Genomic DNA, 27,432 nt, shown 5'->3' on the forward strand with positions numbered 1-27,432 from the left:
ACGTGGCCAGTTGCTGAGAAGAGACAATCACCAACTTCTAGCAGGAAGTGGAGGCTCAGGTTTCCTGTGTCACCACATTCAGAGATGCAGGGTTCAGCTAATTTCTGTGCTAAGCTTAGATCAACGTGCAAATAAAAATTAAAAAAATAAAAAAATAAAAAAAAAAAACACTTTTCTTTTCTTCCCTCCTCTCCCCTGCTTTGCTTTCCAATTCCTTACCGTGCCATGGCCTCACCAGCAGTAAGACATCCAGAGCTCTGTGATTTTCATCAGCAAGCCCCAGCATCGTTACAGGTTTGGTCAGCAGCTCTGAAAGCTTCTCAAGCACAATTCTAACTCGGTAGTAGGCAGTACAGTTGGGCACTTCATAGATGGATCCAAAAATCACTGAAGCCAGACAAATTCTGAATTGTCCTTGGCAATCCCTGCTTCGCTGTAAAACTACCTACTTATTCCAAATTGCAGTTGTGGGAAAACAGCAGCAGCGCTGGTGCTGACTTCAGGTAGTAATCAGGCTGAACACAAAATCAGAAATGAAAAAGGGCAGAAGAAAATGAGAAACATGGAAGACTGCTTTGCTGAAATTCCTTATCTGTTTAACTCCTATAGAAGGCCTTGAAAAATCTTTTCAGCGTTCCTGAAACAACCCAAACTTCAGTAGCTCTGGTTTCTATAAACCTTCTTACTTCCTCCTCTTGACCCTCCTCATTTTCCCTCTTCTGTTGAATAGTCCTATATTTAACCCAGGACACCAAAAAAGCCAAAGTGTGTGTTAAAACTTCCTCCAAACCAGGAATAACACCTGCCCCTACCTTGCCAAGTTTTTCTAAATCCTTTTTTGTCATGCAAAAGAATGGACATTGTACGTTCAAACCTGAAATTCCATACATTTGTTAACTTTGCTTGCTGTTATTATTTATAAGCAAATCCACCAACTTATTAACTTTCAATTGCCATAACTGCTTAGTGGGGTCGAGAAGAAAGAGCAGTGCTTCAATACTTCAACAATGAGGAACGAAATTGATGTATAAATGTGCATATCACTTTAATGTAGCCAGCCCTATATATACACATAATTTTGTGTGATTTATATCCCTAATTAGATTCCCATGGCAACATTCTTCAGCTAACAATGTGTATCATAATCACCTTTTCTTCATACAAATGATTTCCTTAACTTTGCATGCATAACTTAGCAGCTTTTATTTTTAAAACTCGTGTTAACAGTTTCTCTCTTGTTACCAGTAGGGGTGCTATGATAAGAAACTAATTTGCTGTAAAAATTACTCATTTGTCAAATAAGCATTAAAATAATTGTTCCCCTTTTGACTGTTACCCTGCTGTTTCCAGTCATTTTCAAAAACTAAATTATTTACTCATTTGAAAGTTCAGCTGTGCATATTTTAATTGATATTCCCTCATAGGACTCATATTGTTAATGACAATAATTAACCCGAAATGGCTGCTAAATAATTATGCTGAAAAGATACGAAGTATTTGTGCAGAAAGTAAAATCAGCATTTGAGAAACCATCAAAACGTACAACTTTCCTATTTTATGGCAAAGCGCAGTAATAGTTCATAATCAAATTAAGGATGAAAAGGAAAAATGTAGATTACATGCTTTGATGCAGAATACTTTATGTTTCCAATATAGTATGGTATTCTAGCTAACAATGAGTACTCAGTCATTTTAATAAATCCCTAGTATTGCTATTCCAGATAGTAATATAAAGTATTCTCATGAAGTCAGTGCAGTTAGGAATGTGGTAAACTATCCATTAATAATATTTCTGTGCCATCTATCTCTTGCATTTCATTCCAAGGAATCAGACCCCTGTAATAATTTATAGCTTATGGAATTAATGCTGAAGGCTCTCTTCTGGCAAGCGTTGTTGATTTCAGTGATGATAGCTAAAAGCTATTCAGACCCAGCTTCTTTCTCTGGACACACCACGGGCCAGATGCATTACCGACCTATTGTTTGCGTAACCATTTCTACTAGCACAGAAGTGATATCATTTTTGATTTAGTTTCTTCGCTTGTCAATAGTGCAAGTTAAGGGTGAAGCAAGCTCCATATGTACTGCGAAATAAAGAGACAGGATAGGTTTGTCTACAAGGGAAACAATCTGAGTTAACTAAGGATGTGATTTTAATGTGGGTTTCTATATACAACTATATTAAGCCCATGTGGACTCACTCATTCAGAATTAAAATAGCCCTAATTCACTTTAATCTAATTCACTTCCAAAGACCACAGAGGGGTTTAAAGTTGTTTAATCTATTTGAACAGCTCATTTGAATCCACATGCCTGACTGTCCCCACAGACACCCACACAGACAAACAAAAACCCAATAAAGCAGTGGTGAGGTTAAGAGCATGTTGGCAGAAAGTTTGACTTCATGGCTTTTTGACGGAAAATTTGGTTTTCAACTATACCGTCTCTTTGAAGAAGGTGTTGACATCGAGTGCTCTAAATTTCTCTTGGAAACTAAATTCCCTTTCTTAAAGGCATCCCAAAATGCTGCCGCAGTGCTCCTTGGCTGAATGTCACACATCCCCATCGCCTGCAGACTGAGCAGCTGGCCTGACGCGCCAGGGTGCCAAGCAAAGGGGTAAAACCCAGGCGCATCAGACATATATTCTTGCTCCAGACCAATTTCCCTATTTTAGACCAAAACGTTTCTGGTTTTGGTTTGTTATAGAAAATTCATGATTTTGCATGGAAGAATAACACTCACTCCCTCATCTCCTGCCTCAGGTCAGTCCTACACGAAAAGGCCTTTTCCCACAGCCCATGCCAACGGAGCATCCCTAAATCAGAAGGGTAGGTGCTACTGGCAATAAAGCCAAACGCTTGTCATCTATTTGGAGAACATTCCCTATATCATGGGTGCTAAGCTCTTCTAATAAGGATGCATCTGAACTCACAGCTTAAGTGTTTAAAAGTCACCAGCTCCTTACATTTTGCTCTGTTTCAGGACAGGGTAGGCTTGAAGGAAACACAGGGGCTCTGCTCACAGGCTCAGGCTGGTGCTCTGCAGCTGATGCGTGGGAGCATTGGTTGGTCACATTCCTGCTTCTGTACAAGGTTTTGCAAAACAAATGATCTTCTATGAGCGAGTTTTCTAGATTTGAGAAGCAAGTAGTATCTAGCTCACACGTATGTTGTGGATTATGCATAGATGTGTTGCCAACCTTTGCAATTTTTAGTGTGTTCACTGCAGAGGTTGCTCTCTAAGAATCAAATGGTTGCATGAGACTTAAAATAAGCAAATGTATATTCTTTGCTAGAAAAGAAAGAAAAAAATTCTCACCTGAGTGAACTCCAGAGCTTCCAAAAATACACATATACAGAAAAAAAGAAGTCTGCTGATTTTGAAAAGGTAATTCCTAATTTGTGAATGCCCTCAGTTACTAAAATGCTTCATTGCATCGATTTAAATACTCCTGGTCAGAGAATGTTAATATGAACACGTCTTATCCACTTAAATCGCCTCCCCAATTCCTGTATGTTTTCACATGCAAAACCCCAGAGGTACACGTGTAATCAGCAGCATTCAGAGCTCGAGCATGCCTCTCCGAAAGCTTGGCTTGATAACTACCTTCCACATCTACTAAGTTACATTTTGGATTTTGAAATCAAGCACAAATAGCCAACAGACGAAGAGCATATTTATGAAAAAAAGAATGTTCTCCTATTAATTGCTCAACCTATTGCTGTCTGAAAAATAAGTGCAAGCTATTACTGGCACCAGATGACTCCCAGTTTTCACTGGCCAGCAAAGCTGCATCTGTAAGTTCAGTGAGATCAGTAAACACTGTAGGTTAAGTAACTGGTTACTAATATTTTCCTTGAGCTACAAAACTTTTAAACAAACAACAACTGTGATCGCAGTAACCTTCCAGAGGTTAACAGCATGCAGGTGGTCAAATTGAATTAAATGCAAAACAGACGGCGGCAGCATTGTAAACTGAAGATCTCGGTTAAGTTTGGTTCAGGAATTGGGTCTTCTTTCTCAAAATCCTCAACGATACAACACGTAAATGTCAAAATGACAAAAATAAGGAAGTATGTCATAGACTAAGCATTTTAATGCCCTTTCTGGCTCACTTTTGTAGGCTGAGCTGTCTGTGTTGACCACATTTGATGGCATCAGTACTTGAGAGTGGCTGTGTGCACGAGCTTTTAATAGCTGAAATAAACGGAGGCGGCCCATCAAGTACTTTTCAATCACTACCTGAAATGTGCTGTGGGCTTGTGTTTTAAACCACTGGCATGATGCATTTTATACTTCATTTATGATGCCCCTTGGCAGACCCCATGAGATAGCTCTAAGTATTGGCAATAAGATACCGAACTACAAACAGGTTCAAAGCCAGCTAGTTTAGGTATGAGCGATTAGAAAGGATTATTCCCATCCTCCCAGTGACCTCTCTAAAGCCAGCCCCTCAGTCACCACCAAGAAAGCTCCCTGGGAGGTCTCCCCAAAACAAGTGCAGATTAAAGAGCAGCAGGAGCTGAGATCTCCACAGCCCAAGAGAAATGTTTTCTCCAAGGCCAACAGAGCCCGTGAGGGGAATCTGGGTGTATCGGCACTGCTAGGGCCTCCTCTAAGGAGAGCACATAAAAGCTCCTGGTGTAGCTCCCAGACACACCTTGCAGGCGCTCAGTTTCAAACCAGAACAGAACAATTGTTGCTGGAATGGAAAGTAAAAACAGAGGAGAACCACTGAGAAGTCCTCCATCCCACGCTGAGCTTTGGACAGTTCAGTCCACAAAGCAGCTGCACTAAGGCCTTTTAGTGAAGTGATTTCCAAAGCCAGGCGCTCCCCTCTGGGGCCCCCTGCCCACTCACTTGCCTACCTGAACAGCACGGCTGCGAGCCAGCTAATGCCATGAGCCCAGGGCACGCAGGAGCTGCCACCACGAGGGACACAAGGGGAAAATGTTGCAGAACTGAGTTGCTGCATAAACGTACAGGCAGCCAGCACATGGACTCTGTAGAAAAGCAGGCGCAGTTCTGAAATTTGACATTACTCAGAGGTTCGCATTCAAGTTGAGTGGCTGCCAGTAAATAAATATAAATCCGTTGTCAGGGTGTTTCATAATGACAAGCTCCTCAAAGCTAGTAATACTCATCCCCTGATGAAGCAATATCCCTCTAGGTACAATTGCTTCTCAGGCTGCAATATCAGCTCCCAAACTACTGTGCCGGAGCTCAACCCAGGGCATGAGTCAGAGGAGGCTGCAGCACCCTCAAACACAGCAGCATGGTGCGAGCAAGGTCAGGGCGCTTGGCATCCGCACATCTTCCAGGGGCTGCTTCAAACAAGTCTGGGGGAACAGTGAAGTTACAGATATGTTGCAGAACAGTGATACAAGATTCCCATCTAGTGCATTAAAACACACAAACGTTCTTTGGCTGTGCTGCTGAAGACAGGCATTTTCTTGGCACGTGCGTCCTACCCCATCACTGGCAACCCCTTCCCATGTCCTCCACCGTGCAGCTGTACTTGGGGCTGATCACGGCTGCACACATGCACATCACATAAATACAAATCCCAGCTGGCCAGCCTGGGTGGCAGGCTGCACCCTCTTCCTACTGCTCGGCAGCAAGTTTTCAGGCAACTTACAGGAATTTCATTACCTGCATAAAATCCAGCTTAAATTGGCCAGTTCAGGAGTTAGTAGGGAAAACAAACACACGAACAAGCTTTTGACACGCTTGTGAGGTCTCCTAGTTCAACAAACACTCAGTCACAATTGATTAAAACAATTAAGCAACAAAAATTTTGAACCTCTTAAAATGCAGATCAACCTGCAGTGCAATGAATGCCCAGTATTATCCATTTATTTTCCTAAACACACCTCTGTTTTCTTTGCCATTTATTTGTTCAATGTGCCTCTAATTTCAGCTGGAAAGAAACAGAACCGAAATGCTCCTCCAAAAACACGGGTTTCTTGTTCTCAGTGATTTCTCATCACCGAGAAATTGCAGGAATAAGATTTTGTGTCTCACCTGAAGCAACGGACCCTTGATTCCTTAATGATGCGATAATTCTGTTACAGGCAGCAACTTTGGCTTCAGCTCCAAGGCAAGAACGTGTAGCAACGGCCTGCACACCAGGAAGGAATAGTTTTCAGCCTCTCCAGCCTCACCCTGCATTACCTGTGAGTGATGCATTACCCAACTGAATGCCAGAAAAGTGCATTTTAGAATAAAAAGTATAGTGTTTCCTAATTTGATTTAAATCAATTATACCATCTCTCACTGGAACGCTCATGAGCTTCAGAAATAAAATATATAAATGGAACCAGCTGCTCCAAAGACTCTTTCCTTGGGATAGATTTCACTTGAACCCAATCAGCTTTCTTTTGCAACACGTTATTGTCATGCACCATCAGAGTGGAGAGCACGCAGGGCTGGATGAGTTACTGCAAGGTAACCAGCTATGGTTGGAAAAAAAAAATAAATAAGATTAAAATTCTTTCCTGCAATGGCTGACTAAACCCCGAGGAATTAATTAATTCCTCTGGGGCTGACAGGGAAACTGAGGTAGTTACTGGCACCCTAGCAAAACCCATTAATTTATAGCTTGTTACTGCATTGCGTAATCTTTCTGATTTGTCCCAGCCTGGAGCCCCTCTGCCCACCAGCATGGAGGTCTGCAGTGCTCAGGATGGAGAATAATTACAAGTGGAGGAGCACATGCAACCAAAGCCCCATGCTCTTTAATCTCCAAGTATAATGCATGTGTAGATTTTGGCATCGCTCTTAAAATGATTGTTTGTAACTAAATAGCGTATCTCAGTGCTTAGATACCACGACGACTGATCTTTTCACAAATCAGAGTAAATATATATGGCCAAATCCCGGCTCTACTGAGCTCAGTGGGAGCAGTGCCAGCCACTTCAAGGCAGCCAGGGTTTCATGCACAGGGTTTTCAGCAGCCCGTGCCGTCCAATGCTTTGGTTGTTTTTTTTTCAGCATTTTCAATTCCTTTTCTCCTCAAGCCTTCTTTTCCCATCCAGCATCTCCAGTGCGGCTGTGCCGAGATGCAAGTGCATGCTGAACTCCCAGCCAAAGCACATCAATATGAAAATACCCTCTGTTAAAATGAAATACAATTCTAGCTTCAGCTGACAAAAGCATCCTCTGCCTTTGATTCACTCTGCCAGACTGCCCACAGCCCTCACTCCCGAGGCAGCAGCCAGAGGAGGGCTGCTCAAGGACTGCTTGTTTTACAGGGTGACAGATGAGTCTGCGACGGTCCAGGCCAGAGCAGAGTTAGGGAGGTAATGACAGCCTTTACTCTCTATTTCCCTGCTTTTGTCAATTCAAACCAAACCAGATTTCCTCACTTTCTCACTGTCTCCCTGGAAAACAATCCTCGTCAGCGTCTCTAAACAGGGTCAGGATAAATTAAAGGCAATTGCTCTCAGGCACTGCTCCATTAAGCCACGCCAGGGGTCTCTGAGGGCTCCTCTGCCATGAATCACACTCCTCTGGGACACAACTTCGTACACCAACCACCCAGCTCCCTCCCAGCACTGCACAGGTGGGTGGCAAAACCAAGAGCACCGAGCACTCCTTCCCTCTGCAGCACTCCTCCGGTAGCAGCAGGTAACAAAAGGAGCTCTGAGGAACAGCCCCATCCACTGAGGTGACACCCGTGAATTCCCCCGGGCTCTCTGCGTACCCAGGAGGAGCCCCCACACCCATCTGACAAAAGCAAGCAGCCCGCCAACATAAGCGAGCGAGAGCTGCCAAGCAGCAGTAGGCAAAGAAGGCAGCAGAGGGCATTAAGTACCACTGCAACCATCTCTAATGTGGCTTTTAGGACTCGTATCTTTTTAGAGCTCATTTTGAAAACACGCAAAGAAAAAAAGGAAAACTCCACATCTCCTTTTTCTATTTTTTTTTAAGCTCTGTCCTTAAAGAAGTCAGCACTTTCTGAGGCAGCTACTCATGCAGCTCCCCTTACTGCATCGTCCAAATGTCCAATGTCCCTCGGTAGACCCACACGTGCGACTTCACAGTAAGCAAATACCTCATTTTACAGCTAGAGTACTGTGACAAAGAAAGGCACAGAATCTGTCATCTTAACGATATAACGCACCCACACCTGAATGTGAGATGATTTCCACAGCTACCACATGCTTAATTTTCACTGACCCCAATAATTTATCATGCAAAAATAGGTATTCTGTGCAATAACTATTGACTTAGGAGAGTCAAGTGAAATACCGACTTAGTCACTAACGGGCTAACAAACTCTGTTTGCATTAATGCACTTACAGACTTGCATTCGTAAGCAGTCAATACCAGAAATGTGTTTGTATAGGATTAACAATGTCAAATTAATATGTATGACAAGACAGCAGCTGCTGTAACTTGACTAAAGCTAAAATGAAGACGTAAATCCAAATGGTCTTGTGAATGAAGAGAGAAAAGGAGGACGGAACAGAAAAAGACAGCATGAAGAAATCAAGAAGGAGCTAATGTGCTCTTTACCAGTAGGCAGAGCAAGTTAAAAAGGCGATTCCCTTCCTTTACCAGAAAAAATTGAAAATGTAGATCCTATGGCTAAAATACTCAAAGTAATCACTAACAAACAAAATTATTTTGGAGAATAATAGATTATAATAATAAGTCTTGACTAAAGAAAGTTATTTTTTTTTCTTAAGGACAATAAAGTTTTTTTGTTTTTTTTTTTTTCTTAGGCAAAGTGGGTCAAAGAAGCAAATGTTCAGTTTATTCTGAGCAACATTTTTTTTCAATGAAAAATGGAAGCGTGAGGCTTCCCCCAACAACAATATCACAGAGAGGGGACAGGAATTTTCTAAAATTTGAAGGGCAACTCCCCTGAAAAGCATGTCTGAGCTGGTCACCTCTGTAGAATGAGGCAGGGCTGAGTGAAAGCAGAAAAAGGGTTTTCCAAGAAACACGCTTCAGTCTTCAAGAAACAGCGATGTTAGTCAAACGTGTCCTGAAAACCACCTTGTATTTAACTGCACGGACCTACAAACCCACTGTTGTTATAACACTTTTGACGGCTGGGGGCACAACACAATCCAAACCATATAAAAAAATGTTGGATAGATGTGGACCTCTTCTCCAAAACCCCATCCCATTCCAAATCTCAGCACTGGACGTTTTGTCTTTCGCAGTATCCAAGCTAAACACCCGACTGGCTCAACCGAGCTGTGAGCTCCACCCCTACTTTCAGCGGTGGAGATGGCATTCAAGGACCATATGGCAGTAGGCGACAGCCAACGCAAACATCGTATTTCCTTAGAAAATACCAGCAGAGGACTGAGAAATATGGTCCGGAGCCAACTTGCAGAGGAAGAACCATTACGAAAACCACCACATGGATTTCATATCCCATCAGGTTCCTCGTATTGGAACGTGTGCTATTGAACTTTTTTCTGGTCTGGGGAATAACAGGAATTAAGCTTCCACCCATTTTGCCAAAAGACCTGCAAGGTTGTTTATAATAGAGTCTGAAAGCAACCTCCCTCTTCTTTACATGACAGAGTGCTACAGAAATTAAATAGGATCAAGAGGGCTTTAGGCATGCCTCTTAAATGCATACTGCAGAAGTAACAGGTGAATATTAACCAGAGCTTTATAAACTTCTCTGATGGGACAACTCTCCCATCTTACCAAAAAGGGAACTAAAGGCAAGGCTAAAAGCTGAACTGGGACCTACTGGGAAGGCCATGAAGAAACAAAAGAAAAACACATATAATTAAGAATCCCTTCCCTCACTTTTTTATTTTATTTACACTTTCCTTTTCTCAGCCTCCAACATACAGAGAAGCAGAGATGCTCCCCTGAACCCCACACTTCCACATTCACCAACCACCGTGGAAAGCTGTGCGAAACTTTTCTTGTGCCCTCAGGAAGCTGATGAAGTTTGAAAAGAAATAAAGCACGCAACTTTATTGAGGTCGGCGCAAGCCCAGAGACTTGCAAGTTGCATGTCACCGTTAATCAAAGTGACTGTGCCAACACGATTAGAATACCCCCAAAGCCCAGCCAATGAAGCAGCTAACTGAGTGAGACCACGGAGCAGATCGCAAATACCACTGGAGTTGTACATTGTCTCAAAAGATTATCACTGCAGTTGTTCAAACTCTTGTGACCAACAAGGGATTCCAGTGACTCATTGCTATTGTGTTCCTGCAGCTCAACACTATGTCCCATGCATATTCGGGGGCTCCATAGCACCACATGTGTATAACAATGTGCCGCACTTAATAAAATATCTTTGCGGGAAAAGTACCACCAAAAATATTTGCACAATAGGAGAATGCCAATCGAGCACTGGACTACATTAGAACAACTCATTGGGTGTCATTCCAAACAGCATCTGCCATGGCCCCAGGAAGTAATTAAAAAAAAAAATAGAAATAAGAGATTTTTCTGAAAGATCACAGCTTTTAACATACTAAGGAAACTTCAAGAACAAATTAACATATGACTCACCTCCCTGAGGTCTATCCCATGGTTTCATTATCAGTCAAGCAGAATCCATTGTTCCGAAAGTAGTTCAAAGCAGCCACTCCGTCCATGTGCCATGCTCGATACACAGCGAGTCTTCACGTACAGTTTTGTTAAAAAAGAGGAGGCAGGCAGGATAGCATTTAAAAAGAAAACAAACAATCCCCTTCACACTGCAGTTGGAAAGGCCAGGAAAAGCCCGTACAAGTCAGTTAAGGGCTAGGAAAGAAGATGGTTGCTTCTCAGATGATCTTAAAACTTTCCCAAGAAAATTAGGGCCTGCAGCTGGGGCATACCAATCAGATGCTCTGGCAAAGGTCACAGAAGGAAAGATCCCCTGCTAGTTCAATAGCAGTGGTTTCTTCAATAATCTCAAAACAACGAATAGCATGGGATCGCTTCTTCCCCTGCGGGATTTGGGCAGGAAAATAAGGCCCACATCTTAACTGCTGTCCTCCCGGGCGCATCGCTGCAGAGCAGAGCGGAGCATCCTCTTCAGAGTGCAGGAGCCAGGCACACTGAAATGAAAATGACAGGCTTAATTGACAACCTGGAAAGGAATCATGGAGGAGTCCCATCCAAAAGACACAGCTTGGGCTCCTGCCACAGCTAAAGAGGCAGATGTAACTTCTGACACTGACAAGTGCTGACTGTAATATCAGATGAAGGTAAGAGATAACAGGGAAACCCTCTGTACATCAATCATGTCATGGAAAGAAGGCACCACGTGTGGCAAGAATCTAGGCTGAGTTAAAGGTTAAAAGAAAGGAAGCATGACATTAGGCTTTCCCTTGAATAATTGAGGGGAGGGAGGCAGGCAGCCCTGCATTTTCTACTTAAAGTCCTGATAGAAAACTGCATGTGCAAACAGAGGGTGCTCTAACATTAGATTTGGTCTGCTGAAGGATGGGCAAGCAGCGGGTGGGAGCCCTGCAAGAGGAAGGACACATCTCGAGGGATGCTGCTCCTTCCCTTCTTCTCCCCCAGCTGATGCTGTGACAGGAGCCCCTGCATGCTGGGCAAGGACTGCACTGAAAATATTGCTGCTCTTCTCTTTCCTGTTTTTTTTTTTTCTTTTTTTTTTTCTGTTTTTTTTTTTTTTTTCTCCATCTTTTTCTTTCCTTCCTACCCCCAAACCAGGTGGAAAAAAAGAGCAGTTGGCCTCGAGTTGAGCAAATGAGCATCCCACTACCAGGAAGAGCATTTTCAAAACCCTGTTCTGTGAGAACAAGCAAGGTACAAGGAGCCTTAGGGGTGATGGCAGTGCTATCGTACACATGGACCTTCTCCTGAATAACCAGCCCTTTCTCTCTGCCTGCACACCAGCCACCAAAGACCCCAGTGTCTTCCACTCTCTTGTGGACATCCGTGTCCCCCAGTGAGTAACTACTTGCCACCACTGCACTATCCAAAAGCCCAAAATCTGGCACAAATATTATGCTGAGAATCAAGCTCTTCATGATAGATATTAAGAAGTAGTAGCTAAAAAGATAGATATAACAGAGCAGAGCTTCACAGCTTTCTTTGTGGTCCTCCACTTCCACAGAGGCACAGAGCATCCTGCTCACACTGTTCCACAAAAGCATCCAAAATATAAAAAGCTTAAAGGGAACTTCTCAAACCTTAAAGCACCACTGAAGTTTACCATGCAAGGTGCGCTCTGCATGCATATAGAACAGAAGCCCTGCAACGCACAAAGCTTTCTACAGATATTCAAGAGACCCTTTCAACTTCTATTCACTTAAGCAAAACATCACTGAGGCAATGTTAATCCTCTTGTTTACAGTTACACCCACAAAAGAAAGGGGATTCACAGCTCTAGATCAAACAGATACACTGACGGGGGGGGGGGGGGGGAGCTATTTAACATCACTAAGGATAGCATCCTATAATTGCTGTATCAAGAGGTTGGATCTTTCAACACAGGTTTTGCTTTTAAAAAAGAAAGGAAATGGGGAACTTCGTTCGACTTTGTTTTTTTGCCTCAACCTCATACATAGCTTCAACTTAAACCCAAACCGATAGCAGCAAGTACCAATTTACCAACTGCTCTGGGGGCTCAGATCGTCAGAAAAGTATACAAAAGAGGCAATGCAGTTAACGCAACATCAAAGTATAGAGCAACCAACTGCAGCTGCACACCCAGATACACACATTTATTTTAACATCAAGGGCATGTAGATAACAGGAGAAGAGTTCCTGAGGAGCTCAGCGCAAAACATAATCCTTTACCATAAGGCCCTGAGCATCCTCCAGTTTATGTACAAGATCTTATTGCCCTCCACAGAGCATACTCTGGGCAACACCGGCTGCCTGCACTTGCTGAAACTGCAATCACACTACTGTCAGGGGGAAGTTTTCCAAGCAGCCTTAGCCCTGGTAGATCAAGAAAGGTGTCTTAGCTGTATAAAATAGACACCCAGACACACACGGTCCAAATCTGGGACCTCTTGTAGCTTTTACTGCATTTGAATAGAAGCTAGGCTTGGTACTTCCATTCTTGATGGCAGCTGGAGGCTCAGAGCGAATGCCAGACTACTGAAAATTCTCTAAACTAATTAAAAAGGAGAAAATCTGACTCCAATTTCCACCAAAGTTAATCAACCTCCTCACCAGAAGTCACCACAAAGCCCACGAGACGTGCTTGAACCCTTTCAGTATCAGTCTACACACAACTGTAGGATTCGTGGTAATAGAAGGTATCCTTACATCCTGATAATCTCCAAGACGAACAAAAAAAAAAAAAAAAAAAATAGAAGGAAGTTTGAAAACAGCCAAAAAACAGTAGAATTTTGCTAGCAACTTCACTAGAATAATCCCTGTTGCATTAAAATCCCAGTGACGCAGCTCCTCTGTGCCCTTGAGAAACCCCATTCACTTTTAGCAGCTGAGGCACTTAAGACCTACAACATAAAGCAATTGGCTTTTGAATGCAGGTTGCTTCATTTTAAAACATTACTGCTCTTTGATGTTTATCTGTTTAAGAGAGTTTATTGCAGCTAATTCACAGCAGGAGTGCCCTGTGGCATCCTCAAAAATTATATTAAAAATATAAAAGATAAGAAAGGAAAACATAATAATTATATAATCTAATTTTTTATGGCTGCACAACAAAAATTAAATCCTAATTTTGTAATGTATATGCATAGAACTATTTCTGACACATACCAAAAGCATGAAGCCATCGTACACAGGGCTTTTTATTGGAAAGTCTGACAAACTGAAACAGCAAGAGGCCCAATCCCATATTAGCTGGGTTTCAACTTTATTTAGAAAATGAGCTGCAAGGATAAGCCAGAAACATATGGATGGAAGGCTGTTATCCGCAAACAGAGTCAATGTGCAAATGGCATTTTTTGATTTACTAGAAATAATACTACAGCAACTGCTGCAGTCACTCCCCCGCACCACTTACATTAAATTCACTGCTGACTAAAAATCGCACTTTTTTGTAATTGCATTTACTCCATTTCCTTATGCCACCTGATGGATGTCAGCTGCAACTGCGTGCCCAAGCCAAAGCCATCACTGGAGCTCTTTGGGGATATTTTGGCTCTTTTGGGCCATGGCAGCAATTTGCCTCACCCCAAAGGGGGCATGTGGGAGAACTCCCTGAACAACTCGAGACACTAGCATATGGACTGCTCTGGTGCACATCCTCATTTGCACAGGGTGTTACTGAAGGTGGGCATAGCAGCCTTGCAAATGTATTCAGAATCAAACCAAGCTGTTACGAGCTGAACACTGCACGGTGCCAAGCCCAAGGTAACGTACACTTGGTAGAAAACAAGTATCATCACCATGCTGTTAACGTTGACTGAACCTTTGGGAGGCAGAAACTTGAGGACCACATCTCGCTTTGTTGTTTTCTTCCCCAAGTAATGACCTTTGTGCAGCTTCAGTATGGATTAACTGTGAGAAGGTGCTCTCTAATTCCAGTTACAAGCACCAAATAAAAGGTTGTAGACTGCAAAACACACTAGAAATCTGCTATAAAAATCAAACACTCCCCTGGACCAATGCCTTCCACAATCATGGCATACAGAAGAAGTAGAGAGAGGCACACTACACCAAGCAGAATGAAGCTCCATGGGATCCTGTTGCAAAGAAGCTTTCAGAAAGCATCAACTGACAGATCTTCCACCGAGTAAATCCATCTCCACACAACTCCTCCATAAGTCTTTCTGAGATATTTTCCAGAAGCCTGTGGATTAGACTGAGTTTTCTTAAAGCCTTAAAGTTCCTTTTTGGGTCAACGCCCTCACCACACGTCCCCACTCACCCCACATACAGGTGGAAGATCTCCGGCCACGCTATGCCACAGGGCTGGCAAACAAAGCTGAAGAGTTTTTCACCCAACTGAATGAGTTGTAAAACTATCCATCCCAGAAACAGCAGCTGGGGAGAAAGGGTAATTCTAAAGGATAGACCAGAAGATACATGGGCCTATTTGTTCAAGGCCCTATTTGTGCTAAAACAAATGAGGATGTATTCCTGAAACGAATGAGGATGGATTCACCAGATGTTTGAAGATCTGCTCAGAGATCCTGACTTTCAGTCCGAGATTAACACGTTGTGACCAGTAAAAAAAAAAGTCTTCCCAAAAGAAGGAGGATTAAAAATACTAACACTAAGGAAATATATTCATAAAGAACCAAGTTCCTTAAAAACAGAGAGAAAACAGCCTTGACTTAAACAGCCTGTGAATGCTGGAGCCCACCTGAGAATCTGGCAATTTCTTTTTTGATGAACAGCCTAAAAAAATAATTTGCGTAGTACTTCTGTTGGAGAAAAACTCTGCCAGGAACTTCATTACAGTCTCTGCATGCTCCTCTGTTCCAGCACTGAAGACCTCCAACACGGTAAATCCTGCCCCCCTGAAACAGAAAGCGCTAACACAGACAGGTACTTCTCAAAAGATGGGTCTCCTTTTTTAATAAAGACAGCAGAGGTTGAGGATGGCCTGAGGAAGGAACCCGTCACCCCATCTGCCTCATTTTGCTGTGAATATCTCGAGTATCTCCACAGACCATGAGAGATTGCACTATTTCGAAGCCCAGGGTGTAAATCCTCTTCATGTCAATAGCCATCATCCCCAAAATGAGTTCGCTCTCATTTCCAGACACACTAAAAACACTGCTTTCAGACTTCTTAGCCCACGAATACCAAATCACATGCCCAAATACACCTTTCCCCAAAATAATACAAAGCGGGCCAAAGCGAAACAGCCCAAGTGCTGTCCAAAACCCCTGTGAGGCGTCCCCTACCTGACAGGCACCTCTGAAGGCCTAGCGCCAGCAGGAGGCCGGCAGCAGGCCTTCCGCCACTGCCCACAGGCCCAACTGCACGCTTAGCTCAACAAACTGGCACAAAAACATACTTAACTGGCACCTGGGACCTTCAAAGGCAACCCCGTTTCCATTCTAGCCCTGGCAGCTGAGATGCAGAGGTCTTTAATTGTCCTCCGTTAGCGTTTTACTAACGCCGCGTGTGTATATTGGCTTCGTGAGCCAGGGCTACTGCTGCACGGTGCTGTTGCTGACTGGAAATTTCTGCAGAAAATGAGAATTAGGGAATTCACACATAAACCCAGTTTATATGTACGGATTTCCTCTGCTAAAAGCCAACTCAGACTTAAAAAAGAGAAACAAGTAAAATTTCAGGCCTTCTACAACTGACTTTGCCTCCTTACACAAAGGCAGGGGGGAGCGAACTGTATTTGCCGTTTTTATAACGTTTCTATTTCATTACCATCACTAAGGTAACTCCTCACATAAGAGAGGGAGGGAAGAGAGAGGAAAGAAAAGATTTAATAAATAACAGAGAGGAAAATCCTGATGACGTTAATCTCAACCACAGCAAAACAATAGTTTGAGAGCACGCCAGGTCTCTCTACAGTCTCAGGCCGAAGCCCAGCCTCTAGTTCATTAAAGTAAATAAAATATAACGGTGAACAAAAAAAGAAAAATATGAACAACAGCATGAATAATACAGAGAATCTGAGCACAAGTCCAACCAAATGATGTCAAGCATTATTTAATTCTTACTTTGCTTTCTCAGAGAAAACACCAGAGAGCAGGGGGTGGGAGGAAAGCATGTTAAGGAGAAAGAGGCAAGGATATCCCAGAGGGTTTCTGGTAACATAATCACTGAAGTAATATATATATATATATTTAAAGTATTTCAACATTATTAATTCCCTTCCAAAGATAATACAATAGAGAGTTGGTGGGGGGAAAAAAAGTAACTGCAGGAACACTTACATTGAAATGGCTCTGGGCCATTATTTCCCAAACGTGCCTTCAGCTGTGGATGGAATTTGGCCCATCATGGACATTTGTTTATGTAATTTTTATGTCTGATTAAATCTGTTCTTGACAAAATAAAGGAGACACACCAGTAGGTTATGTCAGTCTTAATTAATATTCAGCCAGCAATTCAAATTTGGATATCAAAAAAAAATGCTATGCCTCTTCTTCTGGGTTAGGAGGGTGCTAATGAGAATCACTGCGATACCTCTTCTGTGCACATGTGCTCAGCCCTCTTCCAGCCACCTGGTACAACTTCTAACCTACCTCCACTTGCTACCAGATCTCAACAAAATACTCTGGCTTATGGACAAAATCACTGGAACTAAGATTGGGTTTCAAGATGCTCAAAGAGACAGAAAATTTGGACTGTCGAGGATGGGGAATTCCTGTCCAAAAACTCATAATGACAGAGTTCTGCCGGATATTAGTAGTGAGTGTACACTTCAAAATAAATTGTATTTGTCAATATTTGAGTAAAATACTTCGGGTTTTCACTATACAGGTTGCTCAGGAAGTTACGTAAATGTAATTAATATGCTACCTTGATAATCAGTCATTATTCTTAAACTTAAAACAAAATTAAAAAACAAAAAAAAACACTGACGATTGATATCATCTACAACAATGCCAGATTTTCAACTCCAGACACATAAAGATCACTATAAAGACAAAATTTCTCAACGGTATTTCTTCTTTTCTATGCATTGAGGGAAACCTCGGTCACCTTTGCTATCATCCTGTGAATTCATGACAAATAAGGACTCGTATGCTGACCCGAGTAGGAGTCTTGGAGAACTGAATAGACAATGGCAGATGGGGGGAACCTGTCCACAGCTATGCATTTAAATGCAGCAACACATTTTTTTTGGCTGCCTTTGCTGTCATTTGAGGTTTTGATTGGACTGACCTTCTATATCACCCATCCTTAATTGAAATTGGATTTGAATGACTATTTATAAACCCAAACTTTGATCCTCATACATGAATAGCATAAGCTATCAAATACTGAAAGCATTTGATTTATATACATATATTTATATACATATTTATATACATTATATATATATCTCACATTCATTCTACCTGACAACAGAATTGCAATAGTCAATTGTCCATATCTGGGAACAGGTTAAAAAAACTAACAAGGATAAAATATGAATTGCAAGTCATGAGTGCACAAAACCAAGTATTTACGAACAATCTTCAAATAATGAATTATTAATTGAAGAACTTTGTGAGTAACTTCATAGAGCAAATAAATCAGAGAATTTTACAATCTGCGCAAACAATTTATTGAATAAATTATTCATTATGAATCCACTATGCATTCAGATTTGGATCTTCCACTTCAGGTTTCTCTTTTGGTTAATCACTACAAAGATTACACACCCTGCCTAATTTTATTGCCTCAGTGTACATTAAAATGAATCAGTAACTGTAGTTTTCTCAGTAGCAGTCAAACACAGGACAGAAAGAGACTGAGGTCATTTAAACCATAATCTAATCTAAATTTGTTTCACCATGAAGTGGAATTTGGGGTACTTTAAAAGCAAAGTGATATGCAAGATGGATTTCAGATACCTCAAAGTCTGGCTGTAACAGCATATGTTTACAACACCTACCCAAAGAAACAAATGCAAAAATAGCTTGGGGACAAAAAACAGCTTTTTATTCTTTAAAAGCTGTAATAAGAAAGAGGGTGGGATTTTTGGTCCGTTTGTTCTGTTTTGCTTAGCATAGCTTACAAGGGATGCCTTCCCCTCCAAAACTTTGTGTGAGTTTGGCGACGTCAAGCTCATTTGTTCGCATTTCACCGCAGCTCCCCAGGTCAGTGATGGGCTTATGATGGACAGCAAGCAGCAAGCTTGAAAGCTAGGGCAAGGGACTCAGATTTCTAAGGATGAGCAGCAGGTTTACAAAACAGGATCACAAACAGCAGCAAAACAGCTTTTCCCTCCTCCTCTTCACAAACCCACACCTGTCTCGGCAGCTAACGTTTATGATTACTACACTGGGTTAGAAAATACCACTTTAAACTACAGTGAACCCTCAATACATCAGATAATAACATAGTGGAATAATGCAGGAAAAAAAAAGGAGAATAGGGTTAACAGCACGATCCATTACTTGGGACACACAGCGAGCACGCAGAGAACATCTGCGATGCTGCTGACTGTGGAGCACGGGGATCCCTGAGCACACACCAAACCCACGCCGGGGAGCGCAGCAACCCAAAAACGTGACTCTGCTGCTTCCAGACCACAGGCAGGGAGAGAATCAGTGCATCTGCGCCCACAGAACTGACGTTCCCAATAAGCAAGAGCTTTCTATTTATTTATATATATATTTAATGACAAACTAGTGCATTCACTGTGGCTGTTGCCCAATACAGCCATCTCTCACTTGGCAAGAAAACCTTTCACAAAGCAGCGAAGCTCCACAAAAATTACTCTATAAAAGGAACATTTCCCCTCTTTCTTCCCTAAAGAACGTTTTCTGATGAACATCCTCCTAGAAACTCGATGCAATTCTGAACGTCACAAAAAGCCAGAAAAAATATATCAGGCTGGGGACTGCTGTTTGAATTAAGCTGATGTAGAAGGATGCAATATTCAGATACTCTGAACAGAAGGCAGCAGACACTGCAGTCATTGAGTAAAAAATCAGAAGTATACGTTGAGTCACCACACTCGACTCTAGTTAAAATTTACAGACTATGTATTTGAAAATAGTATTTTCTTACAACACGCATTGTGACTCCCCCCCCCCCCTCCACACACACACAGAGCTTAATTGGTACTATTTAACCTTTTTTTTTCTTCCAACTATAGCGAAGTTTGTGCAACAAACATCATTACTGAGATGAAAATTAAACTAACACTGAGATTTGGGTGCATATTTTTGCCCCATTTGTTTCCCCTCCCCCTACAATTTTTATGTTCTTATTTTCTCCATCTTTCATTTATGCTTTTCTTCAGTCTCCTCTGTTCCTCTTCCTTTGTTTTTGGCATCATTGCATCCTCTGCTTCTTTTTTTTTCTCTCTCCTTTTCCCCTTTCTCCTTAATCTCCAAAGCAGAATGTGAAGTCAATACCATTTATATGGAAATCACACTTTCCAATATACAGCATTTGCCCAAAAAAGCATTTGTCCATTTCTAGCTGCTCCAGGAGAGAGCAATCTACATCTGCCCTGCTCGGAGCAGCCCCTTGAAGGGCTGTGATCACAAGCTGTATTTTTTTCCACAGGTATATATTGCAAAACTTCTAAAGAAGAGTACCGTTTTCAGAAGTGCTGAAGGCAGTCAGCTAATAAGTGACATTTCTGACAGCAGCAAGACAGGAATGGGTGCACAAAGTCATTTCCTTTACGCTTTCAGATTATTTTAGTAATCAGAGGAATGAGTTTAATGATGTTGATAGTTTATTATTTATTGAGCAGCAACAACATGCTCAATAACCTACAAAACAGAGCATGAGCGTACAATGCCAACTAGGTGGGTCAGGCAGTTTAGACACAAAACACCAAACCCTATTAACATTTAACGTGGTAGCATTTAAACAAATAACGTGTGAATGTGAAATTCAGCTGGGCAATATCCCTCCATTTAAGGACAAAACCACTCACATTCCCCTCTCCTGAAGTCCCACGTTGGAGGGAGGCGACACTGTCCCTGCTCAAAGCACCTTCCAGTCCCAGCACGTGAGTGACGGCTGTTCTTCACCTCAATTGGCGATTGCTCTAACAAAAGCTTTCCTGCCCACAAGAGAAGTGGTGTGTGGTGTTAAAAGCTTGATTTACCCAAATTACCTTAAAAATATTGTAAGGCAAACGCAAAAGAAACTGTAAACCCACTTCGATAACAAAAACCAGAAGCAGTTGTATTGCTGCTAGTTGGGTTTTGCCCTTAAAACACATCATTCAGTAAGCTGTGAGTTTTAAGTAATCTTTCCATGAGATCATCTAATCTACAGGACTCCCCAAAATGACTCACTTCACTGATGACAGTGGAAGTACTCTGGATTTATAGTAGTACAATTGTGGCAATAGCCTGCTCACCGAGGCTTAGGGTTTCAGCTTGGTTTAAACAGTAAGGCATGAATTCTTTCATTAGTCATCACCAGAGAATGAGCTGACAAGTGTCTTCCAAGAGTGAGTGCATGTTCTTTCTGTGCTATAAATCTCAGAAATGCAGAACAATGTATTTGAAAATATACAAAAAAAAAAAAAAAAAGAAAAAGAAAAAAACACCAACTTTCTGCATTGATTAAAAGCCTTGCAAACACCCAAGAGTTCCTTATTATATATCCCAACTTTTATCTTCATCTAAGATCATCAGATGAAAAACCTGTACTGGTGGATCTCTCTGGTGCGAAGGCACAAGGCATCCATCAACTTAAGCTGGATTTAACCCAGAATAACCCAATCATATCACACAAAGGGTACAGGGAACACACAGATGATCCGTGAAACCCATTTGGCTATATTTGTCACACAGTTCCCAAAAGAAGTCAGCACACAGGCCACGAGGCTTCACAGCTGGTCAAGGCAAATGATTTTATTTTTAAGAATTCAGGGACTTATTCACCTCTACTAAGCCACACGTCCTATCTAACCTATCTTAAACTCGCAGCCCTCCTGCGTACAACCTTTCACTCATCCTTTCAGCTCCTACCACGCCATTCCTACGACTGCCACGTGTTTTATCAGGTGGGCTGAGCAGAAACTGGAGAGGACACTCCACTTAGAGCCACCTCCCCCAAACTCACACGCCCCACCGACCATCCTCTCACCTTTCTTGCCCATCACCTTCATGCTTGTGTCGGTCACAGCACAGCAGAAAGGCCACTTACTACAGTTACACTGAAGGCATTAAATTCGTTCTCCTAAGAATTATTTCTTAAATCCGATCTGTCCTTTCAGCTTTCCACAGGAATTTAAAAGCACTAAAGCCAGGCTTAGAATCCTAACTAGCTTGTATTTTCTCTCCAGCTTTAATTTCAGGTTGTTTCATAGCATGGGTTAATTTGCCATAAAGCTTTAACCACTGCTGATACCGGCTTCCAGCACGCACAGCTCCCTACAGAATTTTATTGCCCTTAATATAATAAAATGTAGTTTAACCATCGCTACTAATTTCAGAATTAACTACTACAAACCTGCCTAAGCGGCCTTTTTTATCCCACGCACATTACCTGATCGTTATGCGCCTGAACCTGCCTCCTGTCCGCAGCCAAGAGTTCAGCACGGGGTTCAACACAAGTTTTAGAGCAAACGTGATTCAGTGCTGGCTACGGCGGTGTTTCAGCACTGAAAACCTCCAGGAGAAAGGGTTTCTGACCCATTCCTGCAGGAGTGATGCAAACACAACACGGCTGCAGCGCTAAATAACCTCCGCTAATTCTTGGTAAGTAGGGACAAGATTACACTTAATCGATATAAGTTCATCTCGCTAATTATCAGTACCCAGTTATCATACATTAACATGGCAATCAATGTCATAAGCTAAACATCTCTGACAGGTACAAATACGTAACCTGGGGCACTGATGGCACTTGGACAGCAATACCCACCAGTCTACAACCGTGTGTTTTGAAAGTCAGTGAGACAGCAGCAGATCCACTCACGTCTTCCCAGACACTTTTGGCAGCAACAAAACAAATTTTTTTTAATTATTTTTTTGGATAAGAACATAAATACATTGTTTATTGAAAAGGGGATGTTGCAATACTACAAAAGGTTCACCAACTTGCATTATCGAAGAATAAAAGCAGAATAACAAAAATAACTAACCATTTTTCACATCTCTGTCCCCAGAACCAAATCTGCCTCAGTTGGAGTTGTAACTCACATTAACTCACGCTTGTGCTGTCGGTGCCACGATGCACTGAGCACCACGGGCACTGATGTAGGCCCTCACACTCTGGACTCGGTGAGGAGTAAAACCTCAGTCTTATCTCATTATGTAAGTGAATGGCTTTATCTTGGGCCAAAAGCTCCTAAAAATGATCAGATAGTCTTCAAAACCACCAGCTTCAGCGACCTGCCATCACGTCTAATTTACTCTGCCCACGTCGTAGCATCACTACATTGCAAAGCTGGAGTCAAGTCTAAATCACAGAACCTTAAACTCACGTCCCCCAGTGCAAATCCCAGAGTTTTGTTCAGTCACTTAGTGGATGGGGAGCAAGGCCAGGCAATTCCACTGACGTGCAGTATTTTGCATTCAACAGACAACAAATAAATCCCTTTGGAGGCCACGGGTGGCTTGCAGCAGCAGCCTGCCCCGATGACCAAAGCTGATACCCACGGCAAGCAGGGTGCCTTCTCTGGCCTCGGTTTGCCTGGGTTTCCCACCATAAAAAGCCTTAAACCCCTCCTTGAGTCACCAGAGCGCATCTTGCATCTCTCTCCCACTTCTAATCCAGGAAACACCCTCAAGTTCTCTGAACAACCTTCCTCCAGCACTCTTTTGTTTTCCCCTTCCCTCATCCCGCTCAATAAAGCTGGCTTTTGGCATATTAAAGCTTAATTTGTTTAAGAACAAACAGTCGGGGGCCCGCATCTCACGGATGAGAGTGACAGATCACACGAGGAGACCAAAGACTTCGGGGGCAGCAGATTTGGCAGGTTTCTGTCTCAGCGGAGAGGCAGAGCTCATTGTCATGTTTCCAAGAGGCATTACACAGAGCTCCAAGGTGGAGCTGTTTACCAATACCGTGATCTCTCCCCAGATGCAGTTGCTACTGCAGCTAATTAAGAGAACAATTAAGACTAAGGCAATCAGTCAAGTACACAGATCCGAGTCATTTTCTCCACTCTCTGATGCTGCGCTGGCTCCCAGAGGGCTAAACCTTATTCACTCATTCAGAAAATGACAGGAAGAAGCTATTAAATATCTGAAAACCATAAAAATGCAATCATACTGTTCCTGAGCTAAGCCGCTCACCAGAGACCAATGCCAGGCAACTTAAGAAACTTGCTGGCCCCCAGAATTCACATACTTACAAATAAGAAAATTAATCAAAAGCAGTTCAGATCAAAATTTAATTAAAAAGAAAAGGATTGCAGAAGACTTCCTGAGATTTCTCTGTTTTATGTTTATGACTGATCAATATTATGTGTTATCAGCACAGTGTATGACAAATTCCACTGGGCATCTTTAAAGAGGAAGTAACAGATTAAATATTGAGCTAAACAATTTAATCTCGGCTTTAAAAGGTTTTCAGATATTTGTAAAGGTAAATCCTATTAGAGTATAAATGTCTCCATGTGCTAGTGCTGTAGGCTCGTCACGGAGGAATTTGTAAACACCAGGAGACAGGCCCTCATTAAATATAAATTTCCTTCTTTTGTAGAGCTATTGATGAAAAAAGGGAAAGCATTTAAGTCTTCAGCAGAGGGAGTGGGAGGGGAAAAAGGTCCCAGAAGCGAGATTTAAATGCATCTAGAGGTGCAAGCACACACGTATCAAACTTTGGGAACTGGCAATGCCAACGGGCTCCCCGACGTAATTTAAACAACACCCAGAGACCCAATCCTTCCTGCAGGGATGGAGAGAGACTCATCTGTTGGAAATCAAAACTCGGTCAACGATCCCAAGCACATACAAGAACAGAGGTAAGTATAATAAGGACACAGACTTGGGGACAGGCTAAACAAAGCCCTATATAGGTATAGTTGTATCCATACACCATATAGGTACAAAGACATGCCTGCATATGGTAGCCATAGCACCTCACCTGCACGTGGGTCAGCAGGCACAGCAAGCCAGGCACCCCGAGGAAGCCCAGCCCACACACACCCTCAGCTGCAGAGGTTTCTCCCTACCCCACAGGCTCGCTGGGGTGTCCCGACCAGCCCCGGGTTCTCCACTTCTGCCCAGGCACATCATCCACCCAGGAGGCTGACAGAAGCCGTGTTTAGGTAGCTGTGTTCCTCTGCCCCACGTCCCAGCCTCATCCCTAACAAATAAATGTCACTCAGTGCAGCAGCAACAACACCCAAATCCACTGGGAGAGCTGACTCGTGTATGGTACCACCAGGGGCCACCCCACTGAAACACTTGTGGAGCAGCAGGACGAGACATCCCACCGCATCCATCCACCCAGAGCCCCGCAGGCAGCTCTTCTGCTCCCTTGCCAGCGGCTTTCTTCATTTTACATCGGGGAATTAGTTTCTTTTTCTCCCAATTTTATGTGAAAAGGGATTAAAGCAATTAGAAGCGTTGCGTGATTCCTTCTCCTGTCCACCCCCCATCCATTAATCAGATCTATTCAATTTCTACCCAAGCCAGATAAAGAGGGAGAGGAGGAGGAGGAGAAATGTTTTGAACATTTGGAGGAATTTGACATTTGTTTACTGAAGGCCGGGTGACCTCAGAGGCAGAAATACAGCAGAGATACAAACAAATCTATTGTATATAATGTCACTCTGACAAATAAGAACATTAAAAAAGACAGGATAATCTTCCTATCAGATGAGAATAAAGCGACGGTGAGAAGGCACCTACAGTCTCTCGGTCGAAACTAAATAAAATCCAAGGGCTAAATTCCAAAAGCAAACGTGTTTGAAGTTGCATGAGACTTCTTCAGCACAAACCTACACACAGGTATTACTGAGCTCTGTGAGGAGAAGCACTAATATCTCAAAGCAATGGCTTTGTTTCAGAACAAGCCTATATATAAATGTGAAATTGTTCACCTTCTGTCTTTCAATTCACACTTTTCTGACAGATAGAGACTTGGAAAGAGCCAAAATCTTGCCATGAATACCGTGACCAAGGTCAGTCTTTTCCAAGCATGACCTGAGGGATGCCAAATGAACTTCCGAGGGTGTGGAATAAGACAAAAAGGAGATGCTATTCCCAGCAGAAGTCCTGGCCCACGATAGCATCACGGCTCAGCCCAAAAAATGAACAGGAAAGTTGTGTGCTGGCAAGTTTTAAGTAAACGGAGCACTTCAGGCAGGCCCATCACACCCAGCTGCCGTAGGCTGAGAGAACATTTACAGGCAGCATCCGCTCAGCCAGTCCTTATGCCCTGCCTGGCATCCTCTAGCACCCGCCGCCCGAGCCAGACAGTGCTAAGTGCAGCGTAGTATGGCCCTGTCTGATTATTATTGTTCCATATAATTGATTTCTAGAAAATTGTCACTGCTGATGACTTGCCCTCTAACTACTGTTTACCCTCTGATCCCTGTGTCACCTTAACATTGGGATCCAGATGTCTGGGGGTCTTTATTACATATTGTCATAAGCAGAGAATACAAAAATCCAAGGCTCTTTATTGCTTTTTCTTACCAATCAATTAATGCAGTGAGAAACTAGGGGTTTTAACCCTGCATTGGATGAAATCATCTCTGCAGCCGACCAACTGTAGCATTACTACTACTAAAACAGATTCACAGTCAAGATATGCATTTATCATTTGGGATAAGATGCAAGCGCACGTTTGTTTAAAGATGTGCTCTGCCCCCAGCTGTGTAACTGGTGCTGAACCTGAGCAATGCCTACGAGGCAAAAATCGATGCGACTCCTTGCAAGCAGACAGGTCCGGGTGCGGTCGGTAAGGCCCTGCAGCCAGGCACTCCATCCAAACTTCTACAGATCTGCTTCGAGAGAAAGGTGTGCACGAGCTGCTAAGAAGCCCAAGCGTACACAGACTGCCTGTCCTTATGAAGGTGGATACCTAAGACAGTTAAGCAAATATTTAACATATAAGCCATAGAATAGACACGTACAAAAACCAGAGTGAAAGAGGACTCCAAGTACTGGATGCTGTGAGGATGGAGAACTGGAAGACATGGTTATTCTACAGGATCACCATCTTCAATTTGCTTCCCTCAAAACTACTTTGTTTCTGACTAACATCTCTCACTTGCAACCTGCTGAGCAGGGTACCTTTGTGTTTACAAAGCACACTTACAAAACTCATTCCCTACATTTAGCAAGGCAGGTACTCGGTGTGCTGCTTTTGCAAAGAGAACAGAGAGCATCAGCAATAGGTTCAGTACAGTGTTCTCGGACATACCAGGGCTAATCTGCGTGGAATCCCAAGAATAAAAGGGCGTTTGCCCTTTAAATGAAAACCATCTAGTCGCCTTTGTTGCTTTAAAAGTGTTTGTTAAAAAGCCAATTCCTTGATATAATGCCATATTGTGCTATTGATTATTAGGCGGAACCTCCCACCCCCCTTCAGCTGAAATTTTGCAGGAGTTCTGCTTTATAATCAATAGCATGCTCCGCGCTGTATGGACTCAGCAGCGCGGCAGCTCTCCTCCAACACCCCCAAGGACAGCTGCAAAAAATGAGAAGGCTACCTCCCGGAGCTATCTGAGGACCAGATCCAAAGTTCATTGAATTCTATGGAAAAATTCCCACTGACTTCAATGGGCTTTGGATCAACCCCCCACAGAGGAACACTTTTTAAAACAAACATTAGAAAAAAATCATTAGGGATAGAAAGCCTTTCATATTATCTACTGGATACGTTTTAAAGCAAGAGGGTGGGAATGTGCTCTTTTCTCCTTACGAATGTGTAACTCTCGTTAATGTCAGGGAGAAATCATGCAATTATGAGGTTGCAAAGGTTGAAAGAGAAAAGAA

At 42.6% G+C, this 27,432-nt stretch overlaps 1 long non-coding RNA gene across 4 annotated transcripts in view; it reads right to left on the minus strand.

Annotated features, from left to right (window-relative positions):
* The window catches only part of LOC106016655 (uncharacterized), a 273,558-nt gene that overhangs the window by 189,489 nt on the left and 56,637 nt on the right, over nucleotides 1–27,432 (minus strand). For 3 of the 4 annotated variants that reach the window (XR_011807999.1, XR_003496081.3, XR_002401411.4), the window contains exon 3: nucleotides 10,502–11,034. This is a non-coding gene — a long non-coding RNA (uncharacterized lncRNA). Of the gene's footprint in view, nucleotides 1–1,041; nucleotides 5,341–6,025; nucleotides 6,176–10,501; nucleotides 11,035–27,432 lie in introns of those variants that run through there. The other variant, XR_002401412.4, reaches the window with a different exon arrangement.

Source organism: Anas platyrhynchos, chromosome 3, assembly GCF_047663525.1.
Source record: "Anas platyrhynchos isolate ZD024472 breed Pekin duck chromosome 3, IASCAAS_PekinDuck_T2T, whole genome shotgun sequence".
NCBI classification, from domain to species: domain Eukaryota; kingdom Metazoa; phylum Chordata; class Aves; order Anseriformes; family Anatidae; genus Anas; species Anas platyrhynchos.